This window comes from Dromiciops gliroides, chromosome 6 (assembly GCF_019393635.1).
Source record: "Dromiciops gliroides isolate mDroGli1 chromosome 6, mDroGli1.pri, whole genome shotgun sequence".
NCBI lineage: Eukaryota > Metazoa > Chordata > Mammalia > Microbiotheria > Microbiotheriidae > Dromiciops > Dromiciops gliroides.
In genome coordinates, this window is record NC_057866.1 from 101,996,899 (window position 1) to 102,016,067 (window position 19,169).

The 19,169-nt window shown below is 41.0% G+C and overlaps 1 long non-coding RNA gene across 2 annotated transcripts in view; it reads left to right on the plus strand.

Moving 5' to 3' along the window:
- The window catches only part of LOC122730430, a 52,640-nt gene that overhangs the window by 3,784 nt on the left and 29,687 nt on the right, over positions 1–19,169 (plus strand). The gene's annotated exons all lie outside the window — the stretch shown is intronic.

Sequence of the window (19,169 nt, forward strand, 5' to 3'; positions counted from 1 at the left end):
TGCTTCAAACTGGATTGGTTAGTGTCATCCAAATCCATTGGTTCACTGCACTTGAAGGTGATTTCGAGTTAAGTTCAAAGTCCCCAGCTTCTGAGAACAATACCTTCCTAAGGGCCAGCCAGGTGTGCTTACAATCCAGTTAACTTGAAGTAGGCTAATCAGCAGTCAACCACTCTCACTTAATTCAATCAGTTTAGATTAATCTCCAGGTGGGCCTCTGAGTATCTGCTAAATCCCACTATTTAATCACAAATCAGAACATCGTTTATAAACAAGATCCTTTGAAGAACCTTGCTATCCGCAACTACCCCTCTCTACACAGGATATTCTCCATGATGGGCAAGCCCATATCTCTGTTTGATTCTTCATCTTATAATGCTCCCCAGCCAACTGATGAACAAAATGAATTTCTGGTTGTATCTGCCATTAGATTCTTGTGTGATTTTTAACATATACATGGTAGACAACAAACCTAACTTTGCCTCTGCAACTTCTCTCTATTGCTCCTCGTCCTTGCCTAGGAGCCAAGCAGGACATGTCTATTTCCTTTTCTGAGCAACAGCCTTTCAACCCCTGGAAGACAACAATCATCCCCCCCGCGCGCACACACACACACTTTTAAGTCTTTCCTTCTCCAGACTAAACATCTCCAGTTTCTTGAACTTATCCTCACATAGCATGATCTCAAGAACCTTATTCATCATAGTTATCCTCCATCTCCTATAAAGCTGCTTTTTGTTTAATCAGGTCAGATGCCTTTTTGTCATTCACAAAAACAAAATCAGATCCAATGTTGATTATACCTCTGTTAGCTGTGTAACTGAAGGTGTAACTAACATGTCTGCTAAAGAAAATGGCCTGGGGCAGCTAGGTGATGCAGTGGATAGAGCACTGGCCCTGGATTCAGGAGTACCTGAGTTCAAATTTGACCTCAGACACTTAACATTTACTAGCTGTGTGACCCCAAGCAAGTCACTTAACCCCAATTGCTCCACCAAAAAAGAAGAAGAAGAAGAAGAAGAAGAAGAAGAAGAAGAAGAGAAAATGGCCTATAAAAGTTGGCCTGGTCTGTTCCATGTATATTTATTAAGAATATCCTCAATACTCTGCATAGATTAGTCTCAAAGATTTTCTAGAGGTAAACAAGTAAGTGTATGGACCAGAAGTTACTGAAATGTTGTTCTGAGTTGCCTTTCTTTTAAAGCAAACTATAATCTGCATTCTGATCTATTCTTTTTGAATTGAATTGTATATTCCCCTCTTTGAGATAACTTCATAATTGATCCCTGAGGGCTTTAAAAATTATGTTTCCGGGGCAGCTAGGTGGTGCAGTGGATAGAGCACCGGCCCTGGAGTCAGGAGAACCTGAGTTCAAATCCGGCCTCAGACACTTAACACTTACTAGCTGTGTGACCCTGGGCAAGTCACTTAACCCCCATTGCCTCACTAAAAAAAAAAAAATTATGTTTCCTCCAACATAGATTTTCTGTATGTATTTAGTCAGGTCCAGCCACTCTTTGCAGCTTCAGTATAGGACTTTCAGATTTGCAAAGGACTTTAATCACAAGAATTTTATGAAATAGATGGTATAAGTAGCAGTAGTAATCGCAATAGCAGCCACATAGTGCTTTCAGCTTTGTACATTTTATTCTCGAAGCTTTGGGAGCAGGAACTATTATGATCCCTACTTTGCAGATGAGGAAACTGAAGCAGATAAGGTTAAATGACTTGCTCACAATAACTATAATAGGCCAGATTTGATCTCAGGTCTTCCTGACCCCACACTCAAAAGTCAGATAGTATTTATTGATCTGCTTTATTAGTTATTGATGGGGATATGGATACTCAGAGATGGGAAATGACTTCGTTGGACAAAATGACTAGCAAGTCCACAGCTCTTTATACCTCTTACTATCTATTAACTATTCAGAGTGCCCTGATCCAAAGAACAAACCCCAATTTTCCCACAAGCTATTTATCTACCCCAGGAGGCCTTTCTGTCAATTCATGTTTTTTCCCTTTAAAAACCAATTAACTGGAAAAAAATCAATTAACTGGGGCAGCTAGGTGGCGCAGTGGATAAAGCACTGGCCCTGGATTCAGGAGGACCTGAGTTCAAATCCAGCCTCAGACACTTGACACTTACTAGCTGTGTGACCCTGGGCAGGTCACTTAACCCCCATTGACCCTCACCCCCCCCCAAATCGATTAACTGATTACAATGGTAAAACATATGGTACCTACTTTGCTGGGCTATTATGAAGAAAATTCTTTGTCAAAAAATCAATTAACTGGGGACATCTAGGTGTCAAAGTGGATAAAGCACCAGCCCTGGATCCAGGAGGAACTGAGTTCAAATGTGGCCTCAGACACTTGACAGTTAGTAGCTGTGTGACCCTGGGCAAATCACTTAACCCTCATTGCCCCCAAAAAGAGAGAGAGAGAGAGAGAGAGAGAGAGAGAGAGAGAGAATAAAAGATCATCTAGCCCATGCCATAACTGAACAGGAATCTACTCTATAGCACTCTGGATAAGTGGTCATCCAGCCCTTGCTTGAAGACCTTCAATGGGAAGAAACCTTTCAATGCAGACCATTCCACTCTGTCATAACTCTAATTAAAAAAAAAATGTTTTCTTTACATGAAACCCAAATTTGTAACTTTGTAGCATCATTCTAAAAAGAGGTCCATTAGGCTTCACCAGATTCCCAAGAGGGGTCTAGGAGTCCAGTAAGATTGAAAAAACCCTGATTTATATTTATTTCTAATAACCCCTGATCTTTATTTCCTCTAATTCAATTTGGCCCATTGTTCAAGCCTATTAATAATTTTGGACCAGGGTTTTGTTACTTGGTGTGTAAGCTATCCCTCTCAGATTTGTGTCATCTGTAAATTTGATAAGCATTTGTATCAATGACTTGGATAAACTCCCCAGTCTCCTTTACTAGTTCATTATTCACATCATACCTCTCTAACTGAGGATCAATCAGAAAGCTCTGTCCTGGGTCCTCTTCTGTCTCTATATTGTCTTACTTGATTGGTCACCTCATCAGTTCCCAGGAGTTTAATATCTTTGTGCAGATAATTCCTAAATCTATATGTCCAGACCTAGACTTTCTCTCAAGCTTGAGTCATATATTGAGAAACAGCATGGTGTGTAATGGATGGAGCACTGGAGTTGGAGCTAGGAATTCCTGGATTCAAATCTTGCCTCAGGTACTAGAAATGTGACCTTTTGCAAGTCATTTAACCTTTGTAGGGTGTCAATGACCTCTAAGGTTCCTTCCAGATTTAAATCCATGATCCTGAGATCTCCAAAATAACTATCAGACATTTTCTAAGTATCTCAAATTCAACATGCTCCCAAGTCATTATCTTTCCCTCCAAAACTCACTTTACTTCCAAACTTCCCTACCTTTGTCAAGGGCACCACCACCTTTTCAGTCTTTCAGGTTTGCAATCTTGACATTTTTCTCAACTCCTCACTTTCCTTTTAGTCTAATGATTCCATATTGGCTTCAGGATCAAATATAAACTCCCTTATCATTTAAAGTTCATCACAACCTGGCCCCAATCTACATTTTATATACATCATTCTCCTTCCTACATTCTTGTTGTCTAGTCTGATTGGCTTTCTTGCTGTTACACAGGACATTCACTTTCCATCTCCATGACTTTGTATTGTCTGTCTTCCATGCTTGGAAATGAACTTTTTCCTCACTTCCACCTCTCAGAACCCCCTATTTCTTTCAAAACTCAGATCAATCACCACTCTTACATGAAGTCTTTCCTGATATCCCCAGCTGCTAGTTTCCCCCAATTACCTTGTATTTTCTTTCTTTATTTTGTGTATATGCTTATATATGTGTATTGTCTCCTTCAACAGAATGTAAGCTCAAAGTCAGGGATTATTTCATTTTTGTTTTTGTCCTCGCATAGTGCCTGGCACACAACAGTTGCTTAATAAATGATTTTTGACTAAATGATTGAGACAAGCCATTTGATGAAGTCCAAATCCATTGAATTGTATTCTCGCTTAGTCCAGAGGTGTCTCACTCTACCAGTATGGTAGTAAAGTTGTAAAAAAAAAAAAAAAGACTTTAGTTTGGCATGACCCATTATTACTGAAGGTATCTTTACTCTCTTTTCTAGGTGTTCCTTAACCATCCCTTTAATGAAATGTTCTAGAACTCTGCCAATAGTTGAAGTCACACTCACTCTCTTATTCAGTCATCAGAATTTTTTTTTTGTCTTCAGAATTTCATGCCTGAGAGCTTCTCATGCTTCCTGGGCTGACATCATCTGGAGAACTTGAATCTGGGTTCCTAATTATCCTTCCTTTGAATCATTTGATCTCTATCATCTCCCCCCAAATGGATTGAATCTTCAATTGGCTTTTCTCTCCTCTATCATCAATTCTAAAATGGAGGGGTCATTTAAGATCCTTATTATTTCCACTCTAGCAATCAGTTCTTTCTTATTGGTGAGAATTAGAGCCATAATTCAAATCACTGATAAAAATGTTAGTATCGAGCTAAGACCAGAATAGAATTTCTCCTTATTGGTTCACTTGCATTTTGCAGGACAAAAGTATGAAGGTAAGTCCAGAAATGATTAGCTTCTCTCCTTTGAGCACAGCATGAACTTCATTAATTATCCAAATAATTGCAGAGCTGAGAGAAGTAGGTAGGTGAGGGGGGCTACATATAGTCTTGGCAATGGGAATTGTGGTAGTGGCAGGTAAGCCACTGAGTAAACCTTACCCAGGGAACATCTTGGCTCTAGAGCTGGAAGCAGTAGGATTGACAGAGTAGAGGAGTTCTACATGGGAAACCAGGTGCCCCCGAAGAAGAGGGAACAACAGCAGAAGTCAGAGGCAGACGTGGAGCGGTGAGAAGCCACAGGGCATCATGGTTAGAAGTGAGAGAGCTCCTGAATAACATCATTCCTGGACCAAACACTGGAGTTCTCAGACTAAACAGAACCTCCAACTGAGGAGCAACAAAGGAGAGAGTCATGGGGTTGGGAGGCAAACCCAGACCTTGTCCTCCATTACTACTGTGAATTAAAGGAACTTTGGTTTGGGGATGAGAAAGACTTTCTAACAAGCCTAGTTCTTTCCTTTGGGAATTGTGAAGGCATGATGGTCAAGTCTGAAGAGTCAGAAGCACAAGGAGGGGGATGAAATATGACTGACCTGGGTCTGTTCCCAAAATAGCGACCCCTGAAAGGAATTCATCAACGGGAAAAGGGGATCAGCTTGGAGGGGGTAAGTTCCAGGGTGAAAAAATAGCTGAGTCTTGGTGGAGTGGTACAAAGAGTCAGAAGCACAATTGGTCAGTTGAATTCGATAAACATTTGTTAAACAATGTGTCCAAAATTATGCTAATTACTGAGGTAGATACACATTGTAGATAAGAACTAACTTCCTGAAGCTCACAGTCTCATAAGATGTGGCACAAAGGGGGTGGCTAGGTGGCGCAGTGGATAAAGCACCGGCCCTGGATTCAGGAGTACCTGAGTTCAAATCCAGCCTTAGACACTTGACACTTACTAGCTGTGTGACCCTGAGCAAGGCACTTAACCCCCATTGCCCCGCAAAAAAAAAAAAAAAAAAAAGAGATGTGGCACAGATAACTATGACACCCAATTTATATTAGTGACTCCTGCCCTGACCATCAGGCAGGACCAAGGGATCTGCCATATCATACATTTTGTGCCCCTTCCCCCTTGGCTTTCTACCTGTTGATCAGGTACTGAAGATCTAACCAACAGTAGCAAGGCTATTGTGAAGGGCATATCAGTTCCTGTCCTTAGAATAGGGGACTTCAACATACAGCTGGGTGATCTTTTTTGGGGGGGAGGGGCAGGGCAATGAGAGTTAAGTGACTTGCCCAGGGTCACATAGCTAATAAGTGGCAAGTGTCTGAGGCCAGATTTGAACTCAGGTCCTGCTGAATCCAGGGCCAGTGCTTTATCCACTGTGCCACCTAGCTGCCCCTGGGTGACCTTTCAAATACATCAACATTCCAATTCCTCAATCTGCTCTGTTCCCATGACCTGCTCCTCTACCCTGCCTCAGCTGTTCACAAATATGGTCACACCCTTTATCTTTCCATCATTCACAAGCGTTCCACTTTCATGATCAAGAACTCAGAAGCTCCTTTAACCAACCACAAGCTCCTATCGTTCCATCTCTCCTTGTGCATCACTCTTCCCAAGGCTGTTCTTGGGTGCTAACCAGGACCTGCAATCACTCCATACCTTACATCACTCCTGCTCTAGTTACAATGCCTCTCCCATCTCAATCTGAGTGAACACTCTCTTCCACTCCTGAATCCCTTCTTCCCTGATTTTATTACCTCTCCCAACTCCCCAGACCCCAATACTGGATTACTGCTTCTGTTTTTCTCCTTTCCTCCTGCTTATAATCTGCAGAATGGAGCTGGAGAAAGTCCTATTAACTGGATTCACTTCAAATTTATGTTCTCTACTCTCAGCTGGGTCCTCACTGCAGCAAAGCAATTCTTTTACTACTCCATAATTGATTCAGTATCTCACTCTCTTCCTTGGCTGTTGCAAACTTTTTCTATCCTTGCCTCCAGTAGTATCCCTTTACCCCTTCTCAGCTAAGGCCCTCATATTTTACTGAAAAAAAAATCAAGGTGGTCTAATGAGAACTCCCTGTTCTCTATTGTACTTCACCTCACAACCTCCTAACATTATCCCCCACTATTTCCTCCTTTATTCTACTCTCTGGTGAAAAGGTGGCTCTTCTCAACAAGACCAACCCTTTTATATGAACTCTTTTTTTTTTCTTTTTTGGGGCAATGAGGAATAAGTGACTTGCCAAGGGTCACACAGCTAGTTAGTGTCAGGTGTCTGAGGCCGGATTTGAACTCAGATCCTCCTGACTCCAGGGCCGGTGCTCTATCCACTATGCCACCTAGCTGCCCCCCTTATATGAGATCTTGATCCCACTCCCTCCCAACTTCTCTATCAGATTTCTCTTACTTCATTCTCTTTTTTCCAGTCTTCAACCTCTATCTACTAATTCCTCCCTTGTTGCTTACAAATACCTTACAAGCCCAGAATCCCCCTAGCTTCAAAAAACCCTTCTCTAGACCCACTATCTCCACTATAGTCCTACAGATCTCTAACCTTTTTCAACCAAAATCCATGAAAAAGATATTTGCCATTAGTGTTAGTTAGTGCCATTAGTTCTACTTGCTTTCCTCCTACTCTCTTCTTAACTCCTTGCAGTCTGGCTTCCCACATCACCCCTCAATTGAAACTGTTCTCTCTAAAGTTCCCAGTTAACTCCTATTGCCAAATAGAATGGCTATTCCTCCATCTTCATCCTCCCTGATTTCTCTGATGAATACGACACTTGACCACTCTCTCTTCCTGAATATGCTCTGTGAGTTTTGGAGACGCTGCCCTCTCCTCATTTTCTTTCTACCTAGCTTATCCTCCTAAAAAGGAGTTCAGGGGCAGCTAGGTGGCGCAGTGGATAGAGCACTGGCCCTGGATTCAGGAGGACCTGAGTTCAAATCTGACCTCAGACACTTAACACTTACTAGCTGTGTGACCCTGGGCAAGTCACTTAACTCCAATTGCCCCGCAAAAAAAAAAAAGGAGTTCAGTGTGTTTTGCTGATGATGTCCACTAAGGAGGTGCACCCCAGTGCTCTGTCCTGGGTCTTCTAGTCTTTCTTTCATTTTGTTTTTTGTTTTACAGGGCAATGAGGGTTAAGTGACTTCCCCAGGGTCACACAGCTAGTAAGTGTCAAGTGTCTAAATCCTGATTTGAACTCAGGGCCTCCTGAATCCAGGGCCAGTGCACTATCCACTGTACCACCTAGATGCCCCTTCTATTCTTTATTTATACTTTTTTTATGTATAAGGTATTTTATTTTTTCCGTTATATGTAAAGATAGTTCTCAACTTTTGTTTATATTTATACTCTTTCAATGTGGCACTGTGTTAAGTGCTGAAGATAGAAAAATAAAAGCAAAACTGTCCCTGCATTGTAGGAACTTACATTCTACTAGGGGAATCAACATGTGCAGTATAAATATATCCAAAATTAATGCAAGGTAGTTTGGGGAGGGAACAGAACTATGGGACCTGGAATGGCTTCATGAAGAAGGTAGTACTTGAGGTGGACCTTGACTGAAACAGAGAATCCAAAGAAGTGGAGGAGTGCATTCCAGGCATGGTTCAGAGGCACAAAGATGGGACATGGAGCATCTTGGGAACAGAAAAGTGAAGAACAGGCCAGTATGGTTGCATTGCAGAGCATGGGGAAGGGAGTGGAGTATAATGTCAAGGGAGTTTGGATCCTCAAAGCAAGAGGGAGCCACTGGAGTTTGGTAAATTGGAGAATGACATGATTGGACTCATGAATTGGGAAAAAAACACTGGCTTCTCTGAGGAAGGGGGATTAGAGAGACTTAAGGCAAGGGAGAAGACTCTTGTAATAGTCTAAGAAAGAGGTAACTGGGGGCCTGAGCTGGTGTGGTGACTGTGACTGGAAATAAGGGGACATATAAATATATGTGTGTATGTATTGCAGAGATAGAAATGACAAAATATGGCACCTGATTAGATAGATGGGGGTAAGAGCAAAGTATTGGGATTATAAACCTGGGCGACTGGAAGAGTGATGGGGCCCTAGATGATAATAGGGAAGTTTGGAAAAGGAGTGGATTTGGAAGGGAAGATGACGAGTTCTATTTTAGACATACTGTTTGAAAGGCTTCCAGTTTGAAATGTCCAGTAGGAAGCTGGCAATTTTTTTTTTCATTATCCACAAACATTTATTTGGTGTTATGTGCCAGGCACTGAGCTAAGAGCTAGGAATAAAGAAAGGTAATAACCTGGCCCCTTCCTTGCCTTCAAGGAGCTCATAGTTAAATGGGGAAGACAATATGCAAACACCTATGAACCTTCAAGAACTATAGAATGTATAGGAGGTCCATGTTGTTTGTTATTTGCCCTTCATTTTCTTTTTTTTTCTTACTTAAAAGTATTTGTTCCCAATTACATGTAAGAATGGTTTTCAATGTTCATTTTTGGAAGATTTTGAGTTCTAAATTTTCCCCCTCCCTTTCTTCCCTTCCCCTTCCCTAAGACAGCAAGCAATCTAATATGGGTTAAACAGTACAATCATGTTAAACATTTCCATATTAGTCTTGTTGTAAAAGAAAAATCAGAACAAATGGTTCACCATCATGAGGAAAACATGAGAAAGAAAAAAACAAACAAAAAAGGTGAAAATAGTATGTTTTGATCTGCATTCAGACTCCATAGTTCTTTCTCTAGATGTGGAGAGCATTTTCCATCATAAGTCCTTTGGAATTGTCTTGGATCATTGTATTGCTGAGAACAGCCAAGTCTATCACAGTTGATCATCACACAGTGTTGCTGTTATTGTGTACAATGTCCTGGTTCTGCTCACTTCATTCAGCATCAGTTCATGTAAGTCTTTTCAGGTTTTTCCAAAATCCATGGCAGCTGGTAGCTTATGACTAGAATTTAGGAAAGAGCTTACAACTAAATAATATAGATCTGGGAGTCTTCTGCACAGAGAAAATACTTGTGAGATGATTTATTTTTATACCTCCAGCACTTAGCACAGTGCCTGGTATATAGGAAGGGATTAACAAATGCTTTTTGGATTGATTGATTGATTGATTGATTGACTCATAGCCCTGTCACTTCATTTTGCATCACTTCAGATAAGTCTTTCCAGGTTTTCCCCGAAAGCATTCTATTCATTCATTCATTCATTCTTTCTTTCTTTTTTTTTGGTGAGGCAATTGGGGTTAAGTGACTTGCCAAGGGTCACACAGCTAGTAAGTGTTAAGTGTCTGAGGCTGAATTTGAACTCAGGTCCTCCTGACTCCAGGTCTGGTACTCTATCCACTGTGCCACCTAGCTGCCCCCTGTTCATTATTTCTTATAGTACAATCTAGTATTCCATCACAATTATATACTATAACTTGTTCAGTCATTTCTCAGTTGATGGACATCCCCATAATTTCCAATTTTTTGCCACCACAAAAAGAGCAGTTATAAATATTTTTGTACATGTGGGTCCTTTTCCTTTTTTTATGATCTCTTTGGGATATAGACCTAGTAATGGTATTACTGGATCAAAGAATATGCACAGCTTTATAGCCCTTTGGACATAGTTCCAAATTGCTCTCCAGAATGGTTGGATCAGTTTACAACCCCAGCAACAGTAATTAGTGTCCCAATTTTCCCACATCCCCTCCAACATTTGTCATTTTCCTTTTCTGTCATATTAGCCAATATGCTCTATCCACTGCACCACCTAGCTGCCCCTGTGCACAAACTCTTTTTTTTTTTTTTTTTGCGGGACAATGGGGGTTAAGTGACTTGCCCAGGGTCACACAGCTAGTTAATGTCAAGTGTCTGGGGTTGGATTTGAACTCAGGTACTCCTGAATCCAGGGCTGGTGCTTTATCCACTGTACCACCTAGCTGCCCCAAATAAATGGTTTTTAAAGCAAGAAATCCAAGACACCACAGCCCTATGGGAAAATGCTCTAAATCAATAATAATTACAGAAATGCTCATTGAAAGAACTCTGAGTTTCAGCTTTATATCCACCAAGTTGGCAAAGCTGATAAAGAAGGAACATGACAAACATTGTTGGTCTATGAATTAATGGTGTAGCCATTTTGGAAAGCAATGTGGAATTATGTCCCAAAAGTCATTGTACTGTGCATACTCTTTGACCTAGAAATACCATTACTAGACCAATCCCCAAGACATCAACAAAAGGAGAAAAGACCTACATATACAAAAAAAAAATGTAGAGTGATTCTTTTTGTAGTAGCAAAAAACCTGGAAATTAAGGGGGTACCCACCTACTGTAGAACAGCTAAATCAATTATAATATGTAAATGTGATGAAATATCATTATGGAGTAAGAAATTACATGAACAGTTTCAAAGAAGCCCAAGAAGACTTACATGAATGGATACATAGCAAAGTCAGCAGAATCAGGAGATCAATTTATACAAAAACTACTAATATCATACAGAAAAACAACTTTAAAAGACTAGAACTCTGATGAAAACCATGACAAGCCATGACTCCAGAGGACTGAAAATCAAGCATGCTACCAATCTCCAGACAGAGAGGGAACAAATTGAAGGTATAAAATGAGATGTACAGTTTTGGACATGGCTAATTAGGGAATTTGCTTTGTTTAACTATACATATTTGTAATAAGGATTTTTGTTCCTGTTTTCTTTACCTTTGTGTTTTATATGTTCCTTGAGTCCATAAATTCCTGAAGGTGAATATCTCTCTTCTTTAGGGGCTCCCCCTTTCCTTCTGCTACTAGTCAGTTTCTGACCACATGTGGCCAGCCTGAGTTTTATGGGGAGAGAAGTGATATATAGCCTGTGAGGCAGAGACGCTAGGGGGTTTGCAAGAGAACCAAGTAAAGGGCTTTCCGGGGTCATTGAGACAGTACAGGGGGTCATTGCTACGGTGCAGAGAGGGAAGTTAGACAGAAAGGGGGAACGCTAGAAGGTCAGTCAACACAGAGGAGGCTAAGGAGATACTAGAGACACTGAGAGGTTGGTGAGAGAAGATGCACAGGAGCAAGAGAGATGAGCCTGGAAGGTCGTATAACTTAGCATTTCTTTACCCTTAATTATTTTCTAAAAGATTTTTATAAATAAGCCCTGCTTTGATTATTTTAAATAAAAGAGGCTGTTTGCTTATTTTTAAATGGCCCTAATAGACTGGCTTAGGAAATTAATAGCAGTCAGATAGCCAGTCAGTCAAAAGTCCACAGATTAGGCCACCAGTTAGTAAAATATTCTTACATTTGAATGGTGACCACGGCAGGAGTCACGGCCCACTTATAATTTTTCATGTACATATAATTTTTCATATAGCCCATAGTTATTATGTTTTTCAGATTAGAGTTAAGTTCAATTTTTTTTACAGTGGTTTAATGCCAAAGTGAGCACAAATGTTGGAGGGGACGTGGGAAGATTAGGCCATTAATGCACTGTTGTGGACTAATCCAACCATTCTAGAAGGCAATCTGGAACTAAGTCCAAAGGACAAACTGTGCATACCCTTTGATCCAGCAATACCACTACTAGATGTGTTTGCCAAAGAGATCATAAAAAAGGAGAAAGGACCCACATGTATAAAAATATTTATAGCAGCTCTTTTTGTGGTGGCAAAAATTGGAAATTGAGGGGATGCCCATCAATTGGGGAATGGCTAAACAAGCTGTGATACATGATTATGATGGAATATTATTGTGCTATAAGAAATGACAAAGCAGGATGATTTCAGAAAAACATGGGCAGACTTACATGAACTGATACAAAGTGAAGTGAGCAAAACTAGGAGAACATTGTACACAGTAACAGCAGTATTCTACAATGAAGAACTGGGAATGATTTAGCTATTCTCAGCAATACAATATTCCAAGACAATCCCAAAGGACTCATGATAAAGCATATCTGTCTCCAGAAAAAGAACTGAGACTGTCTGAATATAAGCTGAAGTAGGTCCTCCCTCCCTACTTTCCTTCCTTCCTTCCTTCCTTCCTTCCTTCCTTCCTTCCTTCCTTCCTTCCTTTGTCTACTTGTACAAAGTGACTAAAAGGGAAATGCTTTATATGATTGTACATGTATAACCTATATTGTATTGTTTGCTTGCTGTCTCCGAGAGGAGAGAAGGGGAGAGAGAGAATTTGGAACTCACAACTTTTTAAAAAAAGTTTTTAAGTTGTTTTAACATGTAATTGTGGGGAAATAAAATGTTATTTTAAAAAACAAAAACAAAGTAGGCATAGAGGGTGGCCAAAAAAATACATGTTGGAAAATATCACTTAAGATTACAAAATGAAAGAGGCCAGAGGTTTAGCGAACACATAAAAGCCTTATGTCTGCCTATTATGACAACTTTCTCCAAGATGATCTTTTGAAGGTACTAGATATAACCAATATCAGGTGACATCACAACAGTCATACTGACTGTATCCAAATATATAGGAAATGACTGGTTATTGAGGTGGAGTCATTTCTGAATCAGCTGCCTTTTTTCCTGGATAGACCATTGACTAACTAGAGCAAAGGTTAAAAATCAAAGTCTGGGGCAGCTACATGGCACAGTGGATAGAGCACCAGCCCTGGATTCAGGAGGACCTGAGTTCAAATCTGGCCTCAGACACTTAACACTTATGAGCTGTGTGACCCTGGGCAAGTCAGTTAACCCCAACTGCCTCACACACAAAAAATAAAAAAAAATAATTAAAAAAAAATTAAGGTCTAACACTTCATTCAAGGGGAAGAAATTGCCTATTGTATGGATTATAATATGAAATTGTATGGGCAGACCATTTAGTTAGCTCATCCATATTAAAAATATATGTACATATATACATGCTACATATATATATATATACACTACATACACATGGAAACATGCTAGACATATATGCATACTATATTAATACATATACTATATATATAGTATATATACACTATAATTTATATATACTACACACATATAGTTTGTATACATCTATAGTATATATGTGTAGAGTGGATATATATAGTATATGTATATATGTATAGCATAGCTAAGTGTATAGTATGTGTATATACATAGTAAACATATACACATACTTATGTGTATATGTTCTCTATAGACATTTACATTTATGTGTGTGTGAATATCTATATTTCTATGTATCTCCCTCAATGAGGGAGACAATATACAAGTAATTATATAAAGCATATACATGTATAAATGTATGCATATACACATACACACATACACACAAGATCCTCTCTCTCTATGTATGTATACACATGTAGGTATATCTTTGTATGTAATTGCTTGCATGATGTTTCCCTACTTGAAAACAGGAACTATCTTTTGCATGTCCATTGCTTAGTGCAGTGCCTGTCATGTTTTAGGTGGTTAATAAATGCTAATTGACTGACTGGCAATGCAACATACAATTAGCTGGGCCCAGAACCAAAGAGGAAGAAAGAGAGCAGGCAGGACTGCATATGAGAAATTGTCCAGTGTTTTCAATGATTACAAAATGATACCAAAAAAGCCATCTTTTAGAATTGGATATTTTCATAGCCGTGCTTATGGTTGCCAATCATGGGATGCCACTATCTCAGAAAAATCAAAACTGGAGGTGATCCAGAGTCATTGAGAGTTTTGTGATGGGTCTAAATAGGTCACAACATATTAACAGTGATGACTCATGGTCAAGAAGGGCCATATGAGATGTCATCCAAGAAATCCATGATCAACAGAGGATCAGAGACAGAAATGTATATTGAAAAGTAGGGACAACATATAGACAGCATGGAGCCCTACACTGGTACCCACAATGTTTAAAAAGAATACCAAACCCCAAACCGTAGAGAAAGCCCTCCTCTAGAGGATTTGTGGGAAGGCATAAAGAACTGCACATGAGAAGGCGCATAAATAGATGGGTCCAGTCTGAGCCTCTGGGGCAGGTAAATCACTAAGAGCACAGGTGCAGTTGAAATAGCTGAGAAGAGCTTTGCAAGAAGGCCTGGAGACCTGACCTCCTGGTTCTCAGCTGGATGTTTTCTTAACCACCTCTTCTTTGATCTAAGTTATTTTTTTAATCACTTTCACAAAACAATCAACAGAAGTCCAGATTTATGCTGTAAATTAGCATATCAAAGCCCAAGTTGGGCAGTAGTTCTTCCTGGGCTTACCCTACAATCCTTGTTTAAAGGTAAAGTGTAAAGTATCTCAGGAGAAGGCATCTGTTGTTTAGCTTCCAATCAGTCGTTAAGCATTTATTAAGCACCATACTATGTGCCAGGTACTGTGTTCAAAGCCTGGGATCCAAGAAAGGCAAAAGACAGTCCCTATTGTTTATGTGGCGCAGTGGATAGACTGCCGGGCCTGGAGTCAGGAAGTACTCTTCCTGAGTTCAAATCCAACCTCAGGCACTTACTATGAGCCTTGTTTGCCTCAGTTCCTCATCTGTAAAATGAGCTGGAGAAGGAAATGGCAAATTACTCCAGTATCTTTGCCAAGAAAACTCTCAAAGTGGATCATGAAGAGTCAGATAGGACTGAAATAACAACCAATTCTTTAGAGGCAGCAAAGTGATGCAGTAGATAATGCAGAGGACCTAGAGTCAAGAAGACCTGAGTTCATATTTTGCCTCAGACACTTGCTAGATATGTGACTGGGGGCAAGTCGCTTAACCTCAGTTTCCTTACCTGTAAAATGGGGAAAACAATATCACTTATTTCTCAGGACCGTGAAGGTAAAATGAAATGATATTTGTTACTATGACATATAAATGCTAGTTATTGTTATTTTTAAGGAGCTTACAGCCTAATGGGGGAGACAACAAGTCTTGACTTGGAGTACACTGCCTCAATCCCTATTGTATTTAATTTGTATATGAGGTCCTCCTGCAACTGCAAGTCCCAGAAATCTGTGTGGCAGCTTCTGCATATGATGTGGTACTCATCTTCAGATTCAGGCTTCAGTATAGTAACAGGTGGTATTTACACAGCACGTTCAGGTTTGCAAAGCACTTTACAAAGCCTTTTTGGATTTTTTTTGTGTTTTGCTTTGGTTTGGGTTTTTTTGCAGGGCAATGAGGGTTAAGTGACTTGCCCAGGGTCACACAGCTGGTAAGTGTCAAGTGTCTGAAGCTGGATTTGAACTCTGGTCCTCCTGAATGGCTAGTGCTTTATCCACTGCACCACCTAGCTGTCCCCTTTACAAATCCTTCTTGAGGGTACAAGACCAGTTCTCTCTGTGATCCTGAGGTTCCAGCACAAGGATTTAGCATAATTTTAAGGAATGCTTCACGTTTCAATCTCTCTTGCACGGCACAAATTTAATCAGTTGCCAAGTCTCAACTCTTAGCGATTGAATCGAGCTATTGTCCTCTATTTTTCCTCCTCTTCTCAGCTGAACTTGGAAAAAGCCTGTCTATTCTTCATGTTTCCACTTGGTTACTTATCTGTCTCTTCTAAACCCTCTCTAATCTGGCTTCTGACCTCATCATTCAATTGAAACTGCTCTCTCCAAAGTGATCAATAACTCAACACATCCAGAACAGATATCCTTATCTTTTTACTCCCAATTCACCCCTAATCTGAACATTTCCTATTACTGCTGAGGGCACCACCACCTTCTTGGTCACCCACGTTCATGCCCTGGGTTTCATTCCTGACTCTCCATTCCAGAGAGCCAATCCATTGCCACGTCATGTTGCTGCTTCCAAAAGATTGCTTCTAGGAGTCCCTACTCAAACCAGCTCCCACCATGGTGCAGGCACTGGGACTGCTTACGGTAGCTTTCCGCCCCAAGTCTCTTCTCCCTCCAATCCGTCCTGCCAAAGTTAAAGTGTACGTCTGACCACGTCAATGCCCACCCCCACTCCAACAGCCTTTCCATCTAAGTTTCACTTTTTAAAAAAAATCTGCTCTGTGCTTCTCTCTTCTCTTTCTGCCAGATTTTCTGTCCTTTCCCAGTATTTTCTAGAGGATATTATCTCTAGGTGGTAGTTTATTTGGTAAACAAGTCTTGCTTGGTTTATTCAGGCCTGAGCAGGAAAAACCAGGAGACTGGAGATCACTGGATGGGGGAGGGCTTAGCACGAAAACCCCCTGGAGGAAAGGACGGGGGAGAAGACACATTCCTGTGGGGGGAGGGGGAAGAAGGAGGAGGAGGAGGAGGGTTCGGAGGGGGAGGGCAGGTCCTGCCAGCCTAACTGGAAGCAGTTTCTCTTCTCCCTGGTCTAGTGAGCCTTTGGCTTCCTCCCTTAGGGACGGAAAGAGCTCCTCCTGCGAGGGTCAGTTACTTGTAAGTCTGAGATTGCCTTCTCTCCCTTGGGAGTGGAAGGGTCTTAGCCTGGGGCAGACGCTCTTTCTCCCACCCTCACGGTGGCCCTCTCTTACTGTCTTACCTCTGGGGTTGGGGGTGTAAAGGAGTAGGGCTAGAAGTGCTCTCATCCCCCAGTGATACTTAGACTCACTTCCAGGATACCAGGCCCATTTTCCTCTTTTCCTTCCCTGTCTGTCTTTCCACTTCCTATCCAGAATGTCCTTAACCTATTTCTCCTCCATGCCCGCCTCTCCCCACATCCTTGTGTCTCCCAGAATTTACTCTCACAGTCACAAAATCTTCTCCCCACAGGCTGCTAAAGTAAAATTCTGAACCTCAAAGAATCTGATTTCATTTTTATGAGTATTCCTTGGGATAGCTAGGTGGTGTGGTGGATAGAGTGCTAGCCCTGGAATCAGGAAGACTCATCTTCCTGTATCTCTGCCAAGAAACCCCCCAAATGGGGTCATGAAGATTTGGACACAAATGAAAAAACTGAACAACAACAAAAAGCATTCCTTCCAGCACATTCTGAGAAAGCACCCTCTTGGGGTACTGGGGAGCCTTGTTGGTCCCTTCATTTCTTTGTAACCTGGTTTCCTCCTGCCTTTCCAGATAGATTGCACAGTACTCCCCTTCATTCACTCTACAGTCAAGCCAACTGTCCTTGCCATCTCTAACCTCTCTGCCTTTGTCTGGGAATGTTCCCCATGCCTGGAATTCACTCTCACCTCACTTCTACCTTTCAGGTTCCCTGTCTTCCTTGCTTACATGCCATTTTCCACAAGAGTTCTCCTACTTCCCCCAGAAATTATCTTTCTATTTACTTTTTATATGGATATACATTATTTTCCTCAAAAGAATGTTAACTACTTGAGGCCAATGATGGTATAATAGAGACTTAGAGTCAGCAGGATCTGGGTTCAAATCAAGCCTCAGATATTTCCTAGCTATGTGACCTTGGGCAAATCACAACTTTTTTTTTTTTTTTGCCTCAGTTCCCTCAACTGTAAAATGATGGTAATAATGGCAACCCTATTTTGAAGGGTTGTTGTGAGGATCAAATGAGATACTTATAAAAGTGTTTAGCACAGGGTCTGGCACACAGTAGGCAGTATTTAGATGCTTAATCTGAGCTGAGTGTGTGTCCCCCTCCCCCCATACCAGGACAGTTTTGTCTTTGTCTTTGTATTTTTTCTGGCAGTGCCTGGCACAAAAAAAGATCCTTCACAGATGCTCCTTGGTTTATTGAACTAGTTCTAGTAAAACATACAGCAAGCATTCTTTCTTTACTCTTCCCAGCCTTGATGACTCTTAGCTCTGTGGACTCACTCAGCTGGCTGCTGAGCCTAAAGGAGCATTTCACCCCTTGGCTCATTCTCTTCAGTTCCTTAGAAACCCGAGTACTTTCTGAGGTGTGGGAAGGTTACTTGTGTGTTTGGGGTGAGGTGTAGGGGGTGGAGTCCTTTCTCCAACCTGGCTGTGAGCACGAATCCTACCTAGGTCTGCTGGTGGTGCTTGGGTTGGGGGTCTCCTCCCTTTTGTATGTTCTTTCTTTTAATATATGGTCTTGTCGGAGGCAGCTAGGTGGCACAGTGGATAGAGCACTGGCCCTGGATTCAGGAGGACCTGAGTTCAAATCCAGCCTCAGACACTTGACACTTACTAGCTGTGTGACCTGGGCAAGTCACTTAATCCTCATTGCCCCTGCAAAAAGAGAAAGAAAGAAAGAAATGTCCAAGGCTGTGGAATGCTGCATATATAATGTCTGACACAGCTGTTAATGAGTTGGTTGGTGTTTGCAGAACTCATTTTCCTTTTTTAATCTTTGCCACAAAGGTAGGTTCACTGGATTGGAAAAGGACTAGGTATACTTGGAAATGAATGTGATGTAAAAACAAAAAGCACAGATATAACTTTAAAAATCCTCCTTACAGTAGTTTCTTTCTGCTTCCTTCCACTGCCCACCTCCTCCTCCCCCTCCTAATTCCACTAGCCCAAAGAAATTTAAATGTGGGGAAAAGAATTTAGTTCATGCTACAGATGAGTGGGGTTTGTAGGAGACCTAGTCTGAGAGATGACAAGACTATCGGATTTTGAGGTAGAAGGGGACTAAGAGGTCATCACAGTTAATGGCATCATTTTGGAGATGAGAAAATGGGTGTCTAAGACATACAAGATAACTAGGATATAGCTGCAGGTCCTCTGATTCTCAATGCAGAGCTCTTTCTACTTTACTCTAAAAGTCCATG